Source organism: Arachis hypogaea, chromosome 13, assembly GCF_003086295.3.
Source record: "Arachis hypogaea cultivar Tifrunner chromosome 13, arahy.Tifrunner.gnm2.J5K5, whole genome shotgun sequence".
In the NCBI taxonomy this organism is placed as follows: Eukaryota; Viridiplantae; Streptophyta; class Magnoliopsida; order Fabales; family Fabaceae; genus Arachis; species Arachis hypogaea.
Window position 1 is genome coordinate 119,777,051 of NC_092048.1, and position 22,940 is coordinate 119,799,990.

Genomic DNA, 22,940 nt, shown 5'->3' on the forward strand with positions numbered 1-22,940 from the left:
TAAGAATTATTCAAAACTAATTTTAATCAAACAGTCGTTCTTTGAAAAATATTAATTATTAGAAGTTCATGACTATAGGTTAACAAATTAAAATTTAAAATCTCTTAAAATAGCCATTTTCAATCACCTATACCTATGGCAAAACATGTGTCGTCCCTGCCAAATCAGTTTTCTTATATCAATTGCAATGCCTTGTTCATTGACAAAGTCAGTGGTAAAGAGGATGGTTAACTTGCATAGCTATAACAACTGCAAAATGGGAATGGGTAAAAGAGTACGTAAGAATAAAGATAGAGTATGTACGAATGAATGAGAATATTGAATAAACAAAGCAATTCCATATTCGAGTCAAGGAGAACTCCACAAAGGTTTACTCAAATTTCACAATGCCTATGATGTGATTTCTCCATACAATATATCTCTCTTTTCTAACAAACTTGCCATGTCATCCTTGAGAGGTAATCCCCTGCTACGCATGCACATAATCCTTCAACCACGATGGCACCTTTCTCACTCTTGTGGCTTTGGGCCCTAATGAGATAGAAGGTTGTGACAGCCCACTCTCTTTTTCTGGTTCTGCTTCCTGGACTGTAGCTGGGTTAATTTTCTAGTTTGCTAGCCCATTAACTATTGGATTGGATGGAGAGCTATCAACTATTCTCTCCTCCACAATGACCATGTCCTTAAGGTTAACCTAAAAAAAATAACCTCTGCAGCTCTTCAAAGTTCTCCCAAATGGTCTCATCACGATTAACACTCGCAATCAACAAGAACCCGAGTAGGAGTGCCTTCAGCTGTATTGATGATTTGGCGACCTAGAACCGCAATGGGGGCATGGATGCGACGATGGGGGAGATTAGGAGATGTTGGAAATTCTTCTAGGGCTTCAACGTGGAAGAATTTCAGCACAAAGACAGGAAAGACTAGGTGCAAGGCACAAGTTTGCAGTAGACGCAAGTAGTAAGTGACCTTGCCTACCTTGTATATGATCTGAAATGGCCCATAAAATCGTTTGTAAAGCTTGTTAAAATTGCTCTGAGTTAATGTGCGCTACCTATAAGGCCTCACCCCTGAAAGTATCCAATCACCCACTTTAAAATTTTTCTCCCATCGATGCTTGCCTGCCTGCAGCTTCATCTTCTCTCGTGCGGCCTGTAAGGTATAGCGTAACTCCTTGTTAGGTGCTTCACGAACCCTGAGGAATTCATCCACTGCCTCAACGGATGTGCCCTGGAGAATAACCTAGAAGAATTCGCATAGGAAAGCCATATAGAGCCTTATAGAGAGACATGTTGATAGATGAATGATAGGACTAATTGTAGCAACTAGGAAAACTTCGCCCATGAGAGATAGGCAGTCCATTGGGTAGGATAAGAGTAGGTGAAAACTCGTAGGTACTGTTCTAATTATCGATTCACCACATCCGTCTGAGCGTCGCTCTGTGGATGGTGCGCGGTGCTGTAATAGAGATATGTGTTGTTGATCTCGAATAGATTCTTCCAAAATTTGCTTAAGAAGATTGGATTCCTATCTAAAACCATCGTCCTAGGAAAACCATGTAGTTTCACCACTGAATTAATGAATGCCTTGGTAGCATCCTTGGCTATGAACCCGGTTCGAGAGCCGAAAAATGGTCAACCTTATTAAACCTATCCACTACTACCAATATGGTAGTGTAGCCAGTAAACTTAGGTAGTTGGACAATAAAATTCAATGAAATCTCCAACAATGGCTATTTTGAAATTGGAAGTGGTTGTAGCATAATAATAGCATAATCCTCACAATAATAGCATAATCCTTTCTCCCTCTTCAATTTGATTTTAACTACTAATAATAACTTAAAAGGTGGGTTAGGTGAATTATTCTTTTGTGTGTTAGAAGTTAGTTGGGATGTGTTGATAAGTATAGTGGCAACTAGTGATTTAGTTGATAGAGTACGATTGAGTGTGTGTGATTGGTTTGTGGGAATAGAGGATGGGTTCAGGTTTCGTCTAAGATTCTTAGTGTGGTGGGGCTTTATGGTGGCTTGCTTCTGTTCATGCAATTTCGCTAGTGAAACTACATGCACGAAGGTAGTGGGTTTGGCTAGGAGGAGCTTACATTTCAAATGATCTTGTAGCCCAGCGATGAAGAAGAATATCACCCACTCTTTACTCGACACTGTGATTTGGTTGGTAAGTTCTTCACACAACCCTTGGTACTCGGCCATCGTACCACCTTGCTTCAATTCATTGAGCGCTACCTTAGGGTGGTTGTAGAACTGATTTTGTCCAAAACAAATGAGTAAGGCATCCAGAAACGACTCCCATGTATAGGCGATGTTGTTATTAACACCCCAGGGATACCATGAGTAGGCAGGGCTAGTCAAATGGAAGGAAATCATGCGGACTTGCATCTCATAAGGAACGGAATACCATTCGAAATGTTCACATACCTTAAGCATCCTTTCTTCCACCGCTTTGCCATTAAAGGTAGGGAGGTCGACCTTAACTTTGCGATCCATATGGAATTGTGGATGTTGAAAGTGTGCGGCCTTGTAATTGTGAGAAGAGTGAGTAAGCTCCTCATTATCGGATTCACTAGCCACCTTTTTGTTCTTGAGTACCTCCTTCAATAATTTACAAATCTCATGCAGTGAACCTTCTAATCTGTTCATATGTTCATTGGTGAAGGATACTTGGCTGGCGATCTCGACATGACTCCTCTGCAGTGCCGCTAATTCTGATTGTTGGCGGAGTTCATCGGAAGGAATCATTTTCCCTTAAAATGAAGCACCAAATGACAAGAAGATGGTTAACCTACACAACTCTAACAACTGCAGAATGGGAATGGGTTAGAAAGTACATAAGAATAAAGATAGAGTACGTAAGAATGAAGAAGAATGTATGAGAATATTATTGAATGAATAAAGTAATTTCCTATTCGAGTCAAGAGGAACTCCACAAAGGTTTACTCAAATTCCACACTGCCTATGACGTGATTTTCCCATACAATATATCCCTATTTTCTAACTAACTTGCCATGTCATCCTTGAGAGGTAATCCCTTGCTATGCACGCACATAATCCTTCAACCATGATGGCACCTTCCTCACTCTTTTGGCTTTGGACCCTACTGAGATAGAAGGTCGTGACAACCCATTCTCTCTTCTAGTTTTGCTTCCTAGACTGTATCTGGGTTAATTTTCTGGTTTGCTAACCCATTAACTATTGGATTAGGTGGAGAGCTATCAGTTGGACTCTTAAATCACAATAGAGTCATACATTCATGTTATTTCACCTTTTAATTTTTCAAAACCTATGAATGCACAATTCGTAACTTAACATTATAATTCTTTTTTTTATATGTATATCAATAAAAGTTTTAAAAACTTCTACTAATGCATTTTCTCCTGCACCATAACATCCATTAAAAAAGGCATTTTACTATGATAAAAGAAAAAATACAGTCCTCACTTGCATTGAAGAAGAGGCATCGTACCACTATCAAAGTGTATTAATAGATCCTAATTTACATTTTTATTTATTAAAGGAGCTACACACACTATGAATAAGATTGAGGGGAAGAAAGGCTTCATGGCAATTAAGTTTGATTTCGAGAAAGCTTATAATAGGCTTAATTGGAATTTTCTCAAAAAGTGCCTAATTGACTTTGGTGTAGGGGAAAAGCTCCCAAGTATCATTATGCATTATGTCCGATCAGTGTCCTACAATATATTGTGGAATGGAGGAAGGACGGAGAGCTTTCAACTAACTAGAGGAGTGAGACAAGGCGATCCCATCTCACCATATTTATTTGTTATACTTATGGACAAAATCTCAGCTAGTAGAGGAACATGTAGCTAACAATAAGTGGAAGCTGATAAGAATAGGGAGAGAGAGAGAGACCTCATATCTCACATATCCTTTTTGTTGATAACCTGTTGGTTTTGCAGAAGCGTGTAGAGAAAATTTGAGAAGTGCAGAAGAATCTCAACAGTTTTTGCTCTTCATTGGGTTTAAAAATCAGCAATAAGAAGACATCTATCATCTTCTCCAATAATGTGAAAGAGGATCAGAAGAGGCATATTCTCAAGGAATGTCAATTCCAAGAGAAGCCTTATCTTGGGAAGTATTTGGGTGCTATGATTACGAACCACAAAGTCGGGAAAAAGCGATTCAAGAACGTAGTTGAAAAGGTTCATAATAAATTGAAGGGATGGAAAGTTAACTGCTTGTCATTGACAGGATAGATTACGTTGGCCAACTATGAAATGCAACACTAATGAGTACATATTTTCCGATGTATTTTGGCTTGATCTGAATAGATTCTAGCATATAAACTCACACTTAAGCACCAAAATAGCATACTTTTGTGTTTTATCCCTAATTTGATCCTAAATGTGAAAACATGCAATTTTGTGCTTGAAATGAGCAATTTAATTCCACTCTTATTCCATTTGATGCCGTGATATGGTTTGTGAGTGATTTCAGGCCTTAGAGACAAGAATGGATGGCCAAAAGTGGAAGAAAGCATGTACAAGGGAGAAAACATGAAGAAAAACAAGGAAAAGCGCACACAGCAAGATGTGCGTGCGCACAAGCACATGTGCGTACGCACAGGTCAATTTTCAGCCGAGTGTGCGGACGCATACGTCTATGCGTCCGCACGTCCCTGCACGTGATTGCATTAATGAAACATGTGCTGCGTGAATTTTGGGGCTCTTGGCCCATTTTGGAAGGCTGAATTGCTGAAGTGAAGTGCTATATAAGGGTAGAATCAACACATTTCAAGAGGAAGCTTTCATTAGGTTTTGAGCTCACTTAGATAATTTTAGAGAGTAATTAGGAGTAGGAGTAGGAGTAGTATAGCATTGCTCTCTTAGGGTTTTAATTTCCATCTTCATGTAGCATTTTATAGCAAGCTTAATTTTGGATTTTGATCATCTTTAATTGTAAGTACTCTTTAATTCCTCTTTAATTACATTGTCTTTATTTTCATTTTCTTTGGTTCAAGCACTTTGTTTATAATTGCAATTTTGAGTTCTTGAAGTTTTGATTGATGAATTTAATGTTTCTTGCTTCCTTTATGCTTGTTTGGATGTTTATTGTTGATATTGTTGATAGCTTAGTTATAGTTTTCATTTTCCTTTACAATTTTTCATGTTTTACTTTTATGCACACAAGGTGTTTGTGAAAATGTCAACTCTAGATTTTGAGTAGATTTTCCCACCTTGACTTGTGGTTTGAGTTCCTAAGATACTAGAGTCATAATGTCCGATATTTAGTGGTAATTCTTGGGTAGTTAGTTGACTCTTGTTTCCATTGACGCTAGCCTTTTATCAACTAGTTTAATAAGTTGGTTACGACTTATGGATTAAGGTCAATTATACTTGCTTGACTTATTCCTCGATGGTTGGGGTTGACTAGGCGAGATTGACTCATCATAATTACCATAGTTGTGGTTATGACGATGATAGGATTCCTTGGATACTCATTCCCAAGTCAAGACTTTTTATTGCACTTATAGCATTTTCACGAGTGTTGATCTTACCTTCTCTTTACTTGCATTAATTACAATTTTGAGCATTGCTTAGTTCTTTTAATATTTCATTTCTTCCTTGAAAACCCCCTTTTTCCTCACAACCGAAAGCATAACACTTTCAATTGCATCCTAGGGAGAACAACCCGAGGTTGAAGTACTCTTGATCCCGGTTTATTTTGTATTGAATTTATTATTTGATTGATGGTCAGTTTGTTTGGTTAGGACTATACTTACACGCCAAATCCATTTTGATAATTTAACTTCCTAACCTATGCAAATTGCTCTTCTATCAAACACACAAGAATATCAAAGGGAGTTTGTGAATAGCTGGAAAAAATACAAAGGGCCTTCATTTGGGGTGATAACCAACATAAGAGGAGAATTCATCATGTGAGCTGGGATATTCTATTGTTGCCCAAAAATAGGGAGAGTGGGTCAGAGATCGGCTACCACAATCAATGATGCTTTTCTTATGAAGGTAGTTTGGAAATTAATTCAAGAGCCAAATGAGCTATGGGCAAAAGTCTTCATGCATAAATACATATAGGGAAGGGAAGAAACTAAAGGGATCAGATGCAGGGCTGCTGATTCACCTTTCTGGAAAGAGATAGTGAAAATCTGGCCAAGGCTAATGGAGAATTGCAGGATCTCGATAGGAAATGGGAGGAAGACATCATTTTGGTTTGACAACTGGGTCGAAGGGAAAGAAAAACTTCATGAAGCAACTATCGCCAACCTCCAACAAGTCCAAAGAGGGGAAGTGGTGGCGGACTATGTTAGCGAACATGGAGAATGAAACATGGAAAAATTAAGGAAGGTGCTACCAGATGGCACAGTTAATAAAATCAAATACATTCCTAAAGGATAACTGAAAGACACTATTAGTTAGAAGCATACTAATACAGGAGAGTTCACAGTTGCCTCTGCTTAAAAGATCCTGAGCGTGCAGCAACAAAGGGAGGTAAGTCAAGTTTGGATGAAGATTTGGAAATGAAAAGGGCCTGAGAGGATCAAAATCTTTGTTTGGAGGTTTATACCATGGCAAATTCCTTACTGCTGGTAGGAAAGCAAGAATGATGGTTGCTAACCCAAACTGTCATCATTATCCTAACCAGATTGAAACGGTATTGCACGCCATGAGAGATTGTCCAAAATCGGCACAGATCTAGACCCAGATTGTCTCACCAGTGGCTTATGCCTTTTTTTCGGGACAAATCTTGACTGCTAGATAAAGATGAATATTGAGAATAAGTTACGAATGAACACAAGTTATGAGTGGATAGATGAGTTCTTTGTAACATGATGGAATATATGAAACCGGAGGAATGAAGAATTGTTTTCTCCTCCCTTAGAAGATCAAGGAATAACTATACCATCATTAGACTGAACATAGATAGATTCAAGGAAGCTTGGGAAAGACAAGGTAGAAATTAGATTGAGAGACCAGCAAGTAAGAGTGCGATTAAGTGGGGACCCCCTAGTTGGTTGTGTGAAGCTAAACACAGATGGACCAGTTAAGGAAGCATAGAAAATGGTGGGTTTGGGTGAAATTCTGAGAACTCATGAGGGACAGTGGATTGGAGGCTTTATTACTAAAGTAGGAGATTGCTAGGTGATACAAGCAGAGCTTTGAGGAGTGTTGTATGGGCTCCAAATGGCTTGGAATTTAGGAATGAGGAGTTTTATTATGGAGGTTGATTCGATAGAAGCTTATGAGAAAATCATAAAGGATCTAGATTCATAGTGTTTCAACCCAATTATCACAAATACCGGAGCTTTTAAGAGCATGCTGTGGGAGCTAAAGGTTCAGCATAAGCTCAAAGAGAAAAATACATTTGTGCTGATTGGCTCGCTAAAGAAAACTTAAGGCACCAATTTGGATTTATATTCATAGATAATTTGATTGCCAGAGATTTAGCTGGGATCACTGATTCCAGTCTTTAGTCCTTTTTTTTTTTGCTTGTTCCAGGCCTAGGTTCTGGTGGATTACCAAAAAAATTGTAAAAATAACAAATATAATAGTCAAAATTGTATATATATATATATTTGGCCGGATGGATTGAAGAGTCTCCAATTCTAAATATTACATTACACACTTACACACACATTTAAGGGTTTTATTTATTATTTATATCGTCAGATTCAAACTTAAGTGTAACATATTAAAAGAGAACATATTTAGTCACTCAACTAAAGTCTTAGTTGCAATGAATTATGTATGTTGAACGATGTTTTAGAAGAAAGAAAAAAAAGTTGTACACCAAACTCGTCCCATGCTCTCATTATATATAGGTATAGCTACATTTAGCTTCCTTCATTTGGGCTTAATATTCTTTAGTGATTGAAAATATGAGGTTTATATACAAATTTTGGGTCACAAAAAATCTAAGTCAACCAACTTTGACATGAATACGACATTGGTAGATGGATTATGGACATATACAATTGATTCCTTTGTTAGCTTTTAAGTTTTGGTGAGTACATGCACACATTTAATGGGAAGGGAGATTACTACAAAGCATCGTAATCTCTTAACTCTCTCTCTCTCTTCAAATTTTAAGTTTAGTTGAACTTAGAGATTTAAAAAGAGAGAGATAATGAAATAGGCCCATAATTTTGATTTGGAGATACTCTTGTGCATGATGATTTAGATCACATCAAAATTCTTCCATTTATGTGATATAATATACCATTCTATTATTATTATTATTATTATTATTATTATTATTATTATTATTATTAGATAATGTACAATTGTACATCTTTAAGGTTACTGAATATTAAAAATATTAGAGAAAAAATTTAAAAATTTCTACTAATAGTATATATTAGCTAAATTCATTATGAAGATTAAAATTTTACATTTAAAAATATATATATACGGTTATCATTTCAGTCTGATTTTGATTATGTAATAGTGTAAATTATTTTTAATTATAACACTAATTATTGTTTTTATTGTTTTGATCCACATATTTCATTTTTATTAAAAATTTTAGAATTTAATTAGTTTTTTTTTTTTGGTGACTAGAATTTAATTAGTTTGTGTCCTAAAAATATATTTTAAGAATAATAAAAATCTTTAAATTTTTTGATGTATTTAATACATTGAAATATAAAAAATTTATCATTTTAATCATTTTTGGTAACAAAAATTTATAGCATCTTTAAAATGTACCCTTTTAATATATGTTACCAAGATTCTAAATTTTAAAATAATAGTTTTTTAGCAGAGTTTGTCAATCATGATTTTTGGAAGGTCACCAGTGTTTTCTTTCTTACAGGAGGCTACAGTTCTATCGGAATGAGAATTTTTTACAGAATTCTTTAGTGTTTATAAAACTTGTCTAATTTGTTTAAAAATAGAAATGGAACAAAATAAAACCGACCTTTTTATTGTTAAATTCTACCAAGTAAAAACTACGTTTAACAGAAGACACCCTTTTTTTAAATGTCAAAAGTGCTGGTTTATATTCAAGGAAATTATAGAGACTACTTACAAGTGTGTGCATGTCAGATAGAACCAGCAGGGAAGTATGTCTTTTAGAAAGCAGAAGTGATTATGTATTACTATTGCCCCCTCTTTCTTTATTGACTTCATCCACACTTCCATTGAAGCACATGAATTGAGTGAATTTAACTCAATAAAAAGACAACCAAGAAAAAGAAAACGAAGTTCTTAACTATCACCATAAAACAATGTCTATGCCGTCCCATGATATATTAATTAATAATAATTAAATTCTGCCGCATGCCCTTTTATTGTCTGATCTTTGAAAACAATTGTCCCCCTTAATCTAACAACAAAATTCATAACAAGAAAAACAAAACTCACAAAGCATTACGCACGGCATTTTCTTTTCCTCTCTTAACTCGATGTAAAATGTGGATGACTATAACGACTCATATTCCCTGTGAAGATGTCTACATTATAAGTTACCTTCCCCCAAAGAAATGACACTCACTTCCGGCCACTAGCCTTTCTTGCAGGGGGGGCAGTGTCCTCATCGTCCGACTGAATATCTCCATACTGCCAGATTCCACGCCGGCTTGTCTTTGCCTCTGCCTGGAATTTCTCTAAATTATCAAGAGCTTGCTGTTTCTCTCTTCTGTCCCGTCTGTTTCTTTTTTCAAGCCTACCAAGTCCTTCCTGGAAATTTCACAAAGAAAACATTCAGAGGAAGTGAGTTTCCTGTGCAAACTGTATGCAGGTAATTAAAATCTATGCCTCTAAAGGGCATATCAAGAAAAACAGTGATTTGCAATGAAAACCTGTAGCATGGCAGCATTAACGCTGATCTCGGTATCCACAGCAACAAGAGTTACAGCAAGAACCGTCCCAGTTCCCTGCCCTTTCGTTTTCCCTCCTGAAGCATCTCTGTCCTCAACCTTGGCCCTGAATTCTTTGCCACTGCCTAAAGTGAGTTCGCTCAAATATTCAGCTGCTTCTTGGCCAAAGTCCTCTTCCAAGTTTGGAACCTTCATGTATGCAAGGCTGCACAGTTGAGCAATACCAGGAGCGGCAGAGACAGATTGATCAAGTGGTCGTAACTGACTGTAAGTTACTTCTTCTTGATTTCCATAATCAATGTAGAATACTTCAAATTTATCCTGGGGAGATTGAACGGCTCCTCGAGGCCCATTGACGATCTTACATGATTCCATATACCGAATCATAAATCAAAACATAAAATTGAATTAGACTAAGAACATAGGTCATCACATCTCATTACCTCTATTCATAAATAGTAAGAGATCACATGCACGCAATATGTCAGCCACGTAGTAAAATATCTGACTGAAGGATGTCAGGCCTCATAGTTTGGCAAATTTTGTTTTCCCCTACATCCTAATAGTACAAATCTAGATAACAAATCATGAAATGCAAGGGGGAGAAAGATACAAAAGGTTTGAAGAAACAAAACAGAATCCACTTTTGATCAAGTAAATATTTCTCATTAGCCATTTCTAAAGACCACACTTGATTGGCCATGGAATGGCTACCTCTTCTCACTATTACAGAAGCTAAACTAAGAACTTACCATTGCTCGGTACCATGATTTATCTGCCAGAAAATGACAAAGGACTATGTCACCCTTCTTTAGGACTGAAAGCACCAAGCAGAGGAGCTTCTTGAAGGTTCAAAAAAGAAAGCTGTTGCTGAATGGATGCTATCTTCTGATCTCCAGCGGGCTGAACATAGAATTTACCACCACCCAAAACTTCTGTAACCACAACCTACAAATGTGTAACAATGGGACAAATCATTCAGACTTTTAAAATATCGAGAGATCATTCCGAATTTTTCAGTTTTCACAGCAAAAATGGTCATTTATGCAGGAGTATCCAAAGCACCTTAAGAACTTCTTGCTGTTTGTTTTCAACAGTTGCACCATTAGAGACTTCCTCCCCTTCGACATAATTCTCCCATATCTGCAATACAAATCACTTCAGAATAGCAAACCGGAAAAACAGAAGTGGCAATGTCAAGCATCATTAGGGAGGGACCTCTTCCTTACTTTCAGCTTTTGCCTCTTTGCAGATTGTTCAGCTTGCTCCAGAAGGTGTAAATCAGGAATTCTGTCACTGCCAAAGGATGTTTGAAGTTTTGCAAGACCAGCTTCAAGGAGTGTAACTGCTACATTTGTCCTTGACTCCCATAAGGATCCCAAGAACGTTCCAGTTCTATCAACAGTTTCCACTTCAATCTGAAAAGAGTAAATAATAAAATAAAATAAATAAATAACAATTTTACAATTAAAAACTACAACCAGGAATCTTAGTTCACACAGGAAGGGATAAACCCTGAATTACCTCAACATCTCTCTGCATAATCTTCCGCCTCATCAGTGCAATTGCTTCCTCAGAATATGGCTCATCACGACCAGGACATCTAACACCAGAGAATGCAAAAGCAATGCTGCAAGTTTCTTTTGGAATTAACAATTTAAAACGATGGCCGCTGAGGACATATTCCACAACAGCTGGGATTCTTCTACTCCGGTGCAGGAAAGGCAAGAAATCTTTGGCTTTCTTGGCTGATGCCTAGAATGAATCAAAACGGGAAAAAAAATGGTTTTTACAACATTTTATAAAAAATATTAACAGCGTAAAAGCAAAGAAGCAAAATTTAATGTAGCTTCTCACAATGGTCAGATCAGTTATATGCATGACCGGAGAGTCCTTGGCAGAATGGATCCCTTTTTTGCCAGATATGGCACGTGATTCTGCAGCAAGAAGAGCATCATAGTAGTTTGATCTCTCATCAAAGTCCCGATGTCTAATGACAGTTCCAAATCCTCGAGCAACTACCAACTCAGCGACATTGACCCCGGGTTGCTGGCTACCAGCAGGAACACCATCACCCTCACTCTTAACATTTGATACTAGGAAAACTGATCCAAAATCCATTGATCTAGCATCAGCAGCTCCAGGTGGAGCTGCAGACCCATCTGCTGGACTAACCTTTCTAGAATACTCCATTTGTACATTAACCTGAAAACAGGTATAAGCAACTAATGACTGTTTTCACAATTGATCATCAAAATAATCAATCTTATAATTTTCATACTTGACGGCCAATGAGGCGTGTTCTCAAGAACTCCTTTGCTTCACGAGCATAGGGAGCTGGTTTTTCATCTCTACGAGGATTGCCCATTTTGGGACATCGAATACTTGACAGGTTAATTCGTCTCTCTGCTAGTGGACTGCCATAAGGAATGGAATCATCTGCAACAATGATGCAGTCCCCACTTACAACCTCAACCACCTAGAAAGAGTCCAGCCAAATTATTATGCAAATCTAATTGAAGATTGACTGGTAGGAATAAAACTGGAAGACAGTTTACCTTTCCTGTAAAATTCTGGTCATGAATTGCCTTGGAATTAGTTGCTGGTGGTACATAGTTTGTCCACATCCTCAATCTGCTTTTCTTAGCCTGAAGCTCTGCAGCCTTCAGCTTCCTCTTTGCCTCATCCTCCATCATATTTGCACTCCATTCAACATATTTGGCGAAACCCTATAGATAGAGGAAATCGAAACGAGAGGGGTTTTTACTATTGTTTAAATGAATCTTATCAGATGAAAAGACATGGAGAAACTCCAAAAATTTCCCTTTATAAAACTGCATTGCATGTCTCTCTGACGCAACTCAATTACCAAAGCTACAGGAATGGAAATCATGGCAACTATTTTAATTAAAGTGTCAGGAAGCAATGGTGGGTAAGAGAATAACTTCCTGAAAAACTATTAATATACAAAAATAAATAAATAAATAGCTAGACAGCTGACAAAACATAAACGATTTAATGTGTCAAAATGTTTTAAGAAATGATGAAAGGAATAAAGCAGTAAATATTAAGAGACAATAAACAAGAAATGTTTAATTATTTGTGCAATCTTTGGTAAGCCACTTGATGCGATTAGCCATAAAGCCAGAAAGGATAGCCAGTACAAAATTTCCTTTTGAAATCCTTCTAGTTGGTAGGTAGGTAGATAAAAATCTTTCATAGCTTCAATGCGTGTTTTACGTGTTTCATATATATTCATAAACATCAGGTCTAAGTCAATTTCAGAGGCCACAAGCTTACTGCTAACTCAAATAACTCAACATAGTTATGATCCAATAGAAAATCAGTGGAATAAATCTTTCAAGTCCAACAGAAATTCAGCTAAAAGGTTATTTCCCAGTAATATCATAGTACAAGGGAAGAACATACATTTTCAACAAGTTCCAACGCCAGGTCTTTTGCTGATTCACCATCAGGATAATACACTGACCCAATCAAATTGCTGAACTTATCAACACCTTCAAGGACAACCCGCACCTACATACCAACCTGAAATTTAGAAAACAAGCAAAAATGCAACAAGCAAAGATAAATTAAAGAAGCATCTTTCATACATCTCGGTTCAACACTCTCATCTCGGTGAAAAATTTAGCCTCATGAGCAAAAGGATCAGCAACACTTTCAGCAACAGCAGCTGAAACTGCAAGCCTTTGGGCAGATGTAAGTGGGGCTCGAGACTCAGCAGGAACATCTCCACTATCGGTTCTATCTGCTGTCACCTCTGACTCAACAACAGGCTCTGATGCAGCTTTCCTTCCCATTTGTGGGGACTAAATTAAGGAAAAATAGTTATTATCATGATTAACAGATAGCAGCATGGCAACACCAACAGCATTAATGGGACATACCTGAATTCCAGCAACGAAAACTTGGACAAACTGAAATTCAGGGAGCAGATAGACTCGCAGGGTACTGCCATCGCGAACCTGTTCAACAATTCCTTCCATTGGCTTGCCTTTGTTTGCAGCCAACAAACCCATAGCATCCAAGTTGCTTGGATCACCAATGGCTGAAGGTGGTAGATTTCTGATGGAGGCCTCAGCAGCACCTGGACTCTGCAATCAGCCACAAAATCATAATGAGGCATGACAAGTTTCTGTATAAGATTAGCTACAAATCACACTTCTCCATTCTTTTGTCCGTTTCCATTACATGCTAGACATACCCCCCCCCCCCAAAAAAAAAACAAAGACCAAGGTCCCACTTCGTAGCAAAGGTGCCCATCGTGAGGCTCCTAGGTGGCCCCTTAATGGGAAATACAAAGGGGGTTTGCAAGATGGAGAATGTAAAACCGAAATGGAGAGCATTGGTGGGATTGAACACCACTACTCTCCTCGCATGTCCCAGCTCAAGCCAACTAAGTCACCAACATGGAGGAGTCCTGTCTAGATATTTTATGTTAAAGTGTATTAAAATAATTATCAAATAAATCCAATGACAAAGTTAAATGTCATTGCATAATTAATCCTTATTGTGGAAGGCAACAAGAAAATACTCATTTCCAGTCTGCACATAAATATTAAATATTTACATGCAACATTTAATTAAATCAACTCCGAGATAGTGACAGCATATTAGGCTTTGGTAATGACAAGATACAATGATTAGATAACGACAACATGTAATTCTTTTCATCAGCAAATGAGGCCTAACAGAATTTAGGTTGGATTCAAGTAAACCAAGCATCCAACAAAGCAGGGGGCTTGCATCAAATTAGCAATTAAAAAAAAAACTTGTTCACCAATTATAATATTATTAAAATTGTCTTTCGCAGTAAGTAACTATCAACTGTCAAGGGTCCAACATTTAAAAACGGAAACCCTAACCTTGTTCCAACGACCAACACCTTCCTGTTTAGCTTGTTCTTCCAATCTTAACAATTCTGCAAGGTAAGGGCTTGCTTCTCCTTTCTGTTGCCCCTGCTCTCTAATCTGCACAAACAAAAACCACAATATACAATTTAGTGATGGAGAAACAATTCAAGCAGGGAACAACTACCAGAAACACACTGTACTACACCTTTGCCCATCCTGCAGCAACAACCAGCATTGCAACATTCTTGTCCCCAAGAAAAACACTTGCAAACTCACGATTTATGGAGGGCACATTGTAATCAATCTTGAAGGTCACCTCCTGTTCCACCAATATACCAAGTCAGAGATTTAGAATGTTGCATGAGAATTAAATAACGGCAGGGCAGGTGATAAAACTGCAAACTTTATTTTTACTCACCTTCCCAACGCAGAGCTTCCTTAGAAATTCTCTACTTTCCCAAGCATATGGTTCATCCACACCACCCCTTCTTGCCTATAGAAATATTTTAAACAAAAAAATATACCAAACATCTCAGCTATTACAACCTTGATACAAGATATGTTTTTTTTTTTTATTTCCTTTTCCAGAATGAGAAAAGGGATATTAGCATATATGGAGAAAATTACCAGCCTAGGAGCAATTAAAGATGATAAAGTGATGGTCTTTTCAGGAAGAGCACCAGGCCTTGAGCTAGTGAGGGCCACAATGACCAAACAATCCCCAGAAGGAACAGCTTTGACCCTTCCTCTGTACCACCCAGTCGCTGTTGATGCCATCTTCAACAGCTAACCTACGATCTGCTATTAGAAAAAAAACGAAATATCTAAGTTACAAAATTTTCATCCATGCATTGACATGTAAATTACTCAGATCCACGACAACAATAGCCAAAAGAAACAAGCATGCACAAACACAACAATCTAAGCTTCTGAAAAACAATCTAGATGGAGCTGGTGCATTAGGCGATCGGATGAGAAAGGCTTCGTAATGATGGAATAGATAATCAAAATTGAGATCCGAAAATGGAAGGGAACGACGAAATCAAATGGAAGCGCATGCAGGGGAGAAAGCTGAATGAAGATCTACAACAACAATGAATAAATGAACGTAGAGCGTGAAAGGATAGGAAGCAGAAGAACCTTCTGAGGAACAGCGATGGATTCGATGAGAACAGAGAATTCGGCGGCGGATCACGATTCAGAGAGAGAGAGAGAGAGAGAGAGAGAGAGTGAGTGATGCAATTGTTAAATATTAGAAAGGAGGAAGAAGAGAGCTGGTTAATGTGAAATGAATGAATGAATGCCGAAATCTCTGAAGTAAGCCTTGTTAAACTTTAGCCCTCTGTTTCTACTATAATTACGATAATTGCCACTGCTAATTTCGCTTTCAATTCTGAATATCTGATCAATATTCGACCAAAATAAGCATCCTCGTCCTCCGCGTGACATATACAGTATATAGCAAAAGATATTTTTAACATAGTTTAGTCATTGATATTAATATTTGAGAACGAAAAATAAATAAGTCCGATGATTAAGCTTATCTTTTTTTTCCTCTCTCATTTTCAGACATATAATAACTACCTATCTTTGGGCAACGCCTTTTCTGGTGTGATAGTGTTTTTCGCTCGTTACCTTAATAATATTAAAAACACCATTGTTTTCTCTGACATGAACTCTTTGTCTTATTTGTGTCTTTACCTATTTGTATACATAATCTACGTACATTTTTCTGATAAATTATAATATAACATACACTTATGAAATAAATTTCACTCACATTTAATTAGATAATAAAAATTTTATATACGAGACAAATAGGTAGAAAATAATATTTCATTCTTGTGTGGATGAATTTTCGAAATATACCTTGTCTCTTACATTGTTGTAATACGTTTTTTTTAATGGAGTAAGAATAATTTGGACATCAAAAAATATAGTAGATGGATATTTGCAAAAGACACTATAATGTTTGAGTTAGTAAATGTTTAAGAGGTATAAGAATTCTATAATTATAAAATGTTAAATATGAAATAAAATTTATCATGTGTCATCTTAGTTATATAGAAATTAGAGCCTTTATGGGCATAGAGTTGATGAATAGAATCGATGACCATTTGTCATTAAGTCAGAATAATGATTATTAAAATCGTCTGTTACAAACTTAGAATGAAGGCAAATAAAGTCGAGTTATGACACATAATGCACAATAAAAATCGAGTTATAAGGTGACGAATATATAGTAAATCCCAAGTTTGGTCGGATTATTATGTCGGCACTTATTCAAAAAATAAATAATTCTGCAATCAGTTTTATCTGCTCGAGTTAACTGTGAGATAAATACTTCGTCAATCTATAGCAAGAGACCCATAATTATTTCTCTCATCTTTAGTTTATGAATATTGGCTTAACCAAAAGATGTTGTGAAATAAATTATATGATTATAACAATAAATATACATAAATTGTAGAATAAAATAAATGAACCGATTACTTATATGACAAGTAGTGATATTTTGAATTAAGAAATTCTAAAAGATTACTTTAGGGCTAGAACCATTTTGTATTGGCGAATTTGAATTTAAATTCATGACTTTAGTGCTAAAAACTCTACATGTAAATTCATGAAGTTGTCATAATAAGATTCAATATTTAATAAATGCAAACATTATTGTAGATAAATGACTTGAATCCAATACTTTGTTATCTTAGTATGTAATTTTAAATGCTATGAAAGAAAAATAGAATAATATTAATTAAATAAAAATACATTGAAATATAGTGGTTACAAACTATTATATTTATTGACTTCGCTCCTATTCCTCTCAAATAGGAGCTTTGCCACAAATAGTAGATTTTAGGAATTGATGTAGTAAGAAGAAAGAAATAGTTAATCATGTCTCATGGAGGATAAAAAATGCATAAAAAGAATTATGGATAGAGCATATATAGCTCAAGATTAGTCTTTTTTAATCGAGCTTAGTCTTTTTCATTGTTTGAATGAATTTGTAGTTGTTTGTCTTTTCAAATTCAAGAAAAAATGTTAGTCATCTAATCATCACTCTTAACGTAAATAGCAAACCAAATACTACAAAAGAAGTAAAGGAATAGATATTCTAAAATAGAAATAAAAATAATGTCAAGATTGATCTCTTGGTTATGAATGTCAATTTTCTTGGAGTTTATCCTCTCCTCATGTTTGGTACCTAATTAAATTTAGAATAACAAATAGTAATTTTGGCTTTAAATGGTTATAATGTTAGTAGAGGATGATTTTAAATCCTGATCTTTATATTGTTTGAATTTATTTTGATAAATATAAAATTAAATAGTAATGCAAAATATTAAGGATTGGGTCAAATAAGACTCAATTGAGGGCGCTTAATAATGATGATGATTTGATCTATCAAAACTCAGTTGGAAAATAATAAAGTAATATAACAGCAATGGTAGTATTGTTCTTCTGCACAAAGAACAAAAATAAAGCAAACAAATTTGTGGAACAAAAAATTTAAAATCATCATAATGTTCTATTGTGTGTAATTTTTTGGTGACATTATGAATCAAATGAAAGAATTTTATAGTTTTGTATAAAGTTAAAGTTAAAAGAGAATGAGTGATAATTTCATAATTGTAAAAATTTTGTAAAATAGAGCATGAAATTATAATTTTTGAGAATATATAATAAATTGTCGTTTTAGTTTGATATCACCTAAATAGATGAGATCTTGTTGATAATAGTTTGAGGATATGCTTTTGTTAAATTTTTGGAAAAGAGCATTGTTCACTGACTTCAAGAGAGTTTGGATAATAAGTTTATGTGACAATAATATAGAAAAAGATAGAGATATAGGACTATGTATATGTAGGGTATATATGCATTTGATTCTGGAAAATATTAAAAATTATATAAGCTTTGAATATTGAAATAAAATTCTATAAATTCTCAATAAAAAATAATGTGAAAAGGATAAAAGTAGTAATTTGTCTTGATATTAATCAAGTTATATATCACATTATTGAATTAAATATGATATTAAAAATTGATATAATAAATCTGTAAAAAATTTGCAGTATATATGAAATAATATATCATGTGAAATTAAAAGAATTTAAAGTAGAAAACATACATTAAAGTTGATTATTGTTAAAAAGAAGCAATTGTAGAAAAATATACTTTAAAGTGAATAATGATATAATTTAGTGATAAAAGTTATTCGATGAAGACACTTATGTGAGGATACTTTTTCACTTGAGAACAATTTTTCTAGCATGGATATAGCATTTGATTGTATTCCTTGACAGAATTGATTGTATGATATGAGAATATAATGATCAATTGTCTTTGGAATTTTTTCGATCCACAGCAATTTATTGATGAATTCTCATTGATGAATTTCTCGCTCAAAGCAATTAATTACTGAATATTTATAATTTATAATGAAGGTCATATAACATGAATAAGATAAATTGAGAAAATAAATATGTATAAAATCGCGACATATATTGAATAATATATATTATAAAAGTAAAGAAGTTCAAAGTAAAAAAATATACTTTAAAGTTGATAATTGTAGAAAAAAAATGACATATAACTATCGTCATACATAACAAATGTGAATTACTTAATTTTATTTGTTAATATTATAACTTTGTTTCATAAAATCTGCATCAATTTGTTAATAAAGCAATAAAATAATTAGTCATTTAATAATATAATAAATTTTGTTTAGCTATAAAATATATTATTGCTCGTGCAAAAGTAACAAATTTGTATTTTTGTATCTATTTTTTTGCTTAACTTTCTCCAATTTGTATTAAACAAATAGTAATATAAAATTTAATAGTATAAAGTGAATAGTATAATAGTTATATATAATTGATATACAATTGATTTTTGTATGAAATCTAATTTTAAAATTTGAACTCATCATTACCGTCATTTAATTGTATAAATGAAATTATTAAGCAATAAGAATATAATACAGGATTAAATAAAAATTTAATTAACATGATTGTTACATGTCATTATTGTAAATGGACGGCTTTGTATCCTAATATAGGATGTCTTTTTCTCTTTTTTTTTTCAAAATAAAAACACAAGAACCAATGATCTTTAGTAATAGAAATAAAAAACGATGAGTATTGTCTTGTAAAAGTGTAGATAAAAATAGAGAGCCAGAGAGAGATACTATTTGTAAGAATTATTCAAAGTATAGAACATATATTGAGGTTTAAATATAACTAATAAATTAGTAAATATTAATTACACAAAATATAAATGCAAAAGTATGTTGAATATAATTTTACTTGTGTAAGTAGAAAATTTTAAAAAGTTAGCAAAATTGATAGGCGAGTTTGTACTCGAATTGATTTAAAACCGAGTTTTTTTCTTAGATTGATTGAAAGTCGAATTTGTTTTCGGATTGGTTATTAAAAGTCGAGTTTGTTCTCGAATTGATTTGTTGATCGATTATGACATGTGAAATATTATAATACGTAAAAGTGAAGCAAATCAAATGTATAAAGTACATACTTTATAAAAAGTTACAATAGGTTAAAATTTGATAAAAAGGTATTAAATAAAATCTTGATCAAGATTGTTAAAATTGGTTCAAAATTTTGAATGTAAATCAAGTTTTATCAACCTGACCCGAGGAGAGTAGGAATTATTTTTACTCGTCTCTACAAACGTGCCAATTGTTCTTGTGTGGATGAACTTCCGATGTATAACTCGTCTCTTGCGTTGTATTAGGCCTTTTCTTTAATGGAGTGAGAATAACTCGGATGTCAAAGAACCCAGTAGGTAGGTACCTGCAAAAGACATTCTGACGCTCAAGTCAGTAAATATTTAAAAGGTATAAGAATTCTATGATTATAAAATGTTAAACATGAAATAAAACTTATCATGTAGTCCCTTCTAAGATATAGAAATTGGTGCCTTTATAGGGATAGAGTTGATGAATAGAGTTGATGCTATGATCGTTTGTCGTTAAATCAAAATAATGATTATTAAGATCGTCCGTTACAAACTTAGAATAAAAGCAAATAAAATCGAGTTATAACTCACAATGCACAATAAAAATCGAGCTATAAGGTAACAGATCAATTTCTTAACCTAATATGACTTATATTTTATTATATAAAAATTGGATTTCTGCATTTAATGATGGAGCTGACGTGGCATGCTTTTGAGAGTGTTTTTCGATTTATTTCTTTCAATTCTGTAAAGCAAATTAATTATAACTAATTAATTATATCAATTAATTAATTTGATTAAACATTTAAATCTCACAATTTATTGTAATTTATATAAATTGATTAATTATAATTAATTATATCAATTAATTAATTTAGTTAATTATATTAATGATTTGATTTGATTTGATTGGAATAAATATCAAATTATTTTAGTAAATAATAAATATGATAACGAAATACATGAATTAATTTAATTATTTTTTTTAAATGACATCTATTTATACGAAATCATAATGTGTTTTTTACTCATTCGTTCTCTTTTCTCTTTTTCTCTCTCTCATCTCTTGTGTTTAGGACTTTAGGGTATAATTTTTTTAATTTATTTCATTTTTATTTCTTTTATCATTACTTATACATTTCATTTTTTTATATATTTTTTAAAAATTTTTGTCTATTTTAGTTGCTCATTATTAGGTGCATATTTTTTCCTTTCGAGCTTTTGATTAACAAAAGAGATGTGTCCTTTTTACGGTATTTTTAAATAATCTTACTATAATTTTATTTTGTAATATTCTCTTTTATCATGTGTACTTCACATGTTTAAGGAGTTGACTTAAAGTTATAATATGATATATGAGATTATAATATGATTTACATTATATTGAAATATTTGGACATTATCGTATAGATATTTTTGAATTTGTCCATTAAATTCAATCATATAGGATCTTAAAAATTATGTAATTATGTAATTATATATTTTTCATATAATTATTGTATTGGTTATTTACATTAATAAGACTATTTTTGTTATTAATATTTATAAATATACTATTATCTATATAATTAATTGAATCATCTTATTCGTTTAAGTTTAATTCTATTGAATTAATTATTCGAAATGTCATCGCTATTTCTATTTTTAAAGATTTTTTTAATATTATTTAATAATTATAATAACATGATGATAGTTAAAAAAAGACAGAGCAAAAAAGTTTTTAATGTGAAAATAGGATAAAAAAATAAATTTATCTACTTAATATATAAAAACTGGATTTTTTTCTAACAAATGAAGGTGATGTGTCGATCTCTCGTGACTCTGTTTTCCCTCCAAAATGAACTTTCCTATTCTCTATTCTAAATTATTTTATAAAAAAATATTTTTATTATAATTATATTATAATTAATATTTAATGAATAATACATAATTATACTAATTTAGAAACATATCTTTATTATAATTATATCAAATCAATATTTAATGCATTATTAAACTACTTATCAATTATCAATTAAAAATACTTTTAATCATAATAATAATAATAATAATAATAATAATAATAATAATAATAATAATAATAATAATAATAATAATAATGATGATAATTACCCGTGATATCCTTTATTGAAAAAAATATAACAGAAAAAAATTATTTATTTAAAATATCATTTATTGTATATAATTCATAAAAAATATATTTCACTTTTATTATTATTAGAAGATAACCTATTTATATTTTGATTAATTAATTAATTTATTTATTTATTATTATTATTATTATTATTATTATTATTATTATTATTATTATTATTATTTACAGAAAGATAAATTAATAACCATATTATTATTTTTCAATATATTAATATTGATAATGATTACAACAAATTATTTAATATTTAATATTTTTATATTATTTTTTTATATATTTTGATATATTTATAAATATTTTTTATTATTTTTATATGCTATATGTTTACTTCCACTATTTAAAATTTCTAAATCCGTTACTACTTTTGAGCGTATTTTTTAAATTTTTTTTTTATAATTCATTGAATACAATTTATTCCAGTAAATTAATTATATCAACTAATTGATTTGATTAGATATTTAAATATCACACGATTTATTATAATTCATATCAATCAAAGGATTGTAATTTATTATATCAATTATTTTAATCCATTAATTTATAAGGTACATAATAGCATAGACGATTTGTTACTTATAATGATTAAATATAATAAATACAGATTAATTCAGTTAAAAAAATCAT

The 22,940-nt window shown here is 32.9% G+C and overlaps 1 long non-coding RNA gene and 1 pseudogene across 1 annotated transcript; one reads left to right on the plus strand and one right to left on the minus strand.

Annotated features, from left to right (window-relative positions):
• Positions 1 to 656: 656 nt before the first annotated feature.
• On the plus strand, positions 657 to 4,978 carry LOC140177992 (uncharacterized). Its single transcript, XR_011869927.1, has 2 exons — positions 657 to 960; positions 3,934 to 4,978. It is a non-coding gene; the product is annotated as an uncharacterized lncRNA (long non-coding RNA).
• Positions 4,979 to 9,214: 4,236 nt separating this feature from the next.
• On the minus strand, positions 9,215 to 15,991 carry LOC112732961 (ribonuclease TUDOR 1-like; annotated as a pseudogene).
• Between the last annotated feature and the right edge of the window lie 6,949 nt (positions 15,992 to 22,940).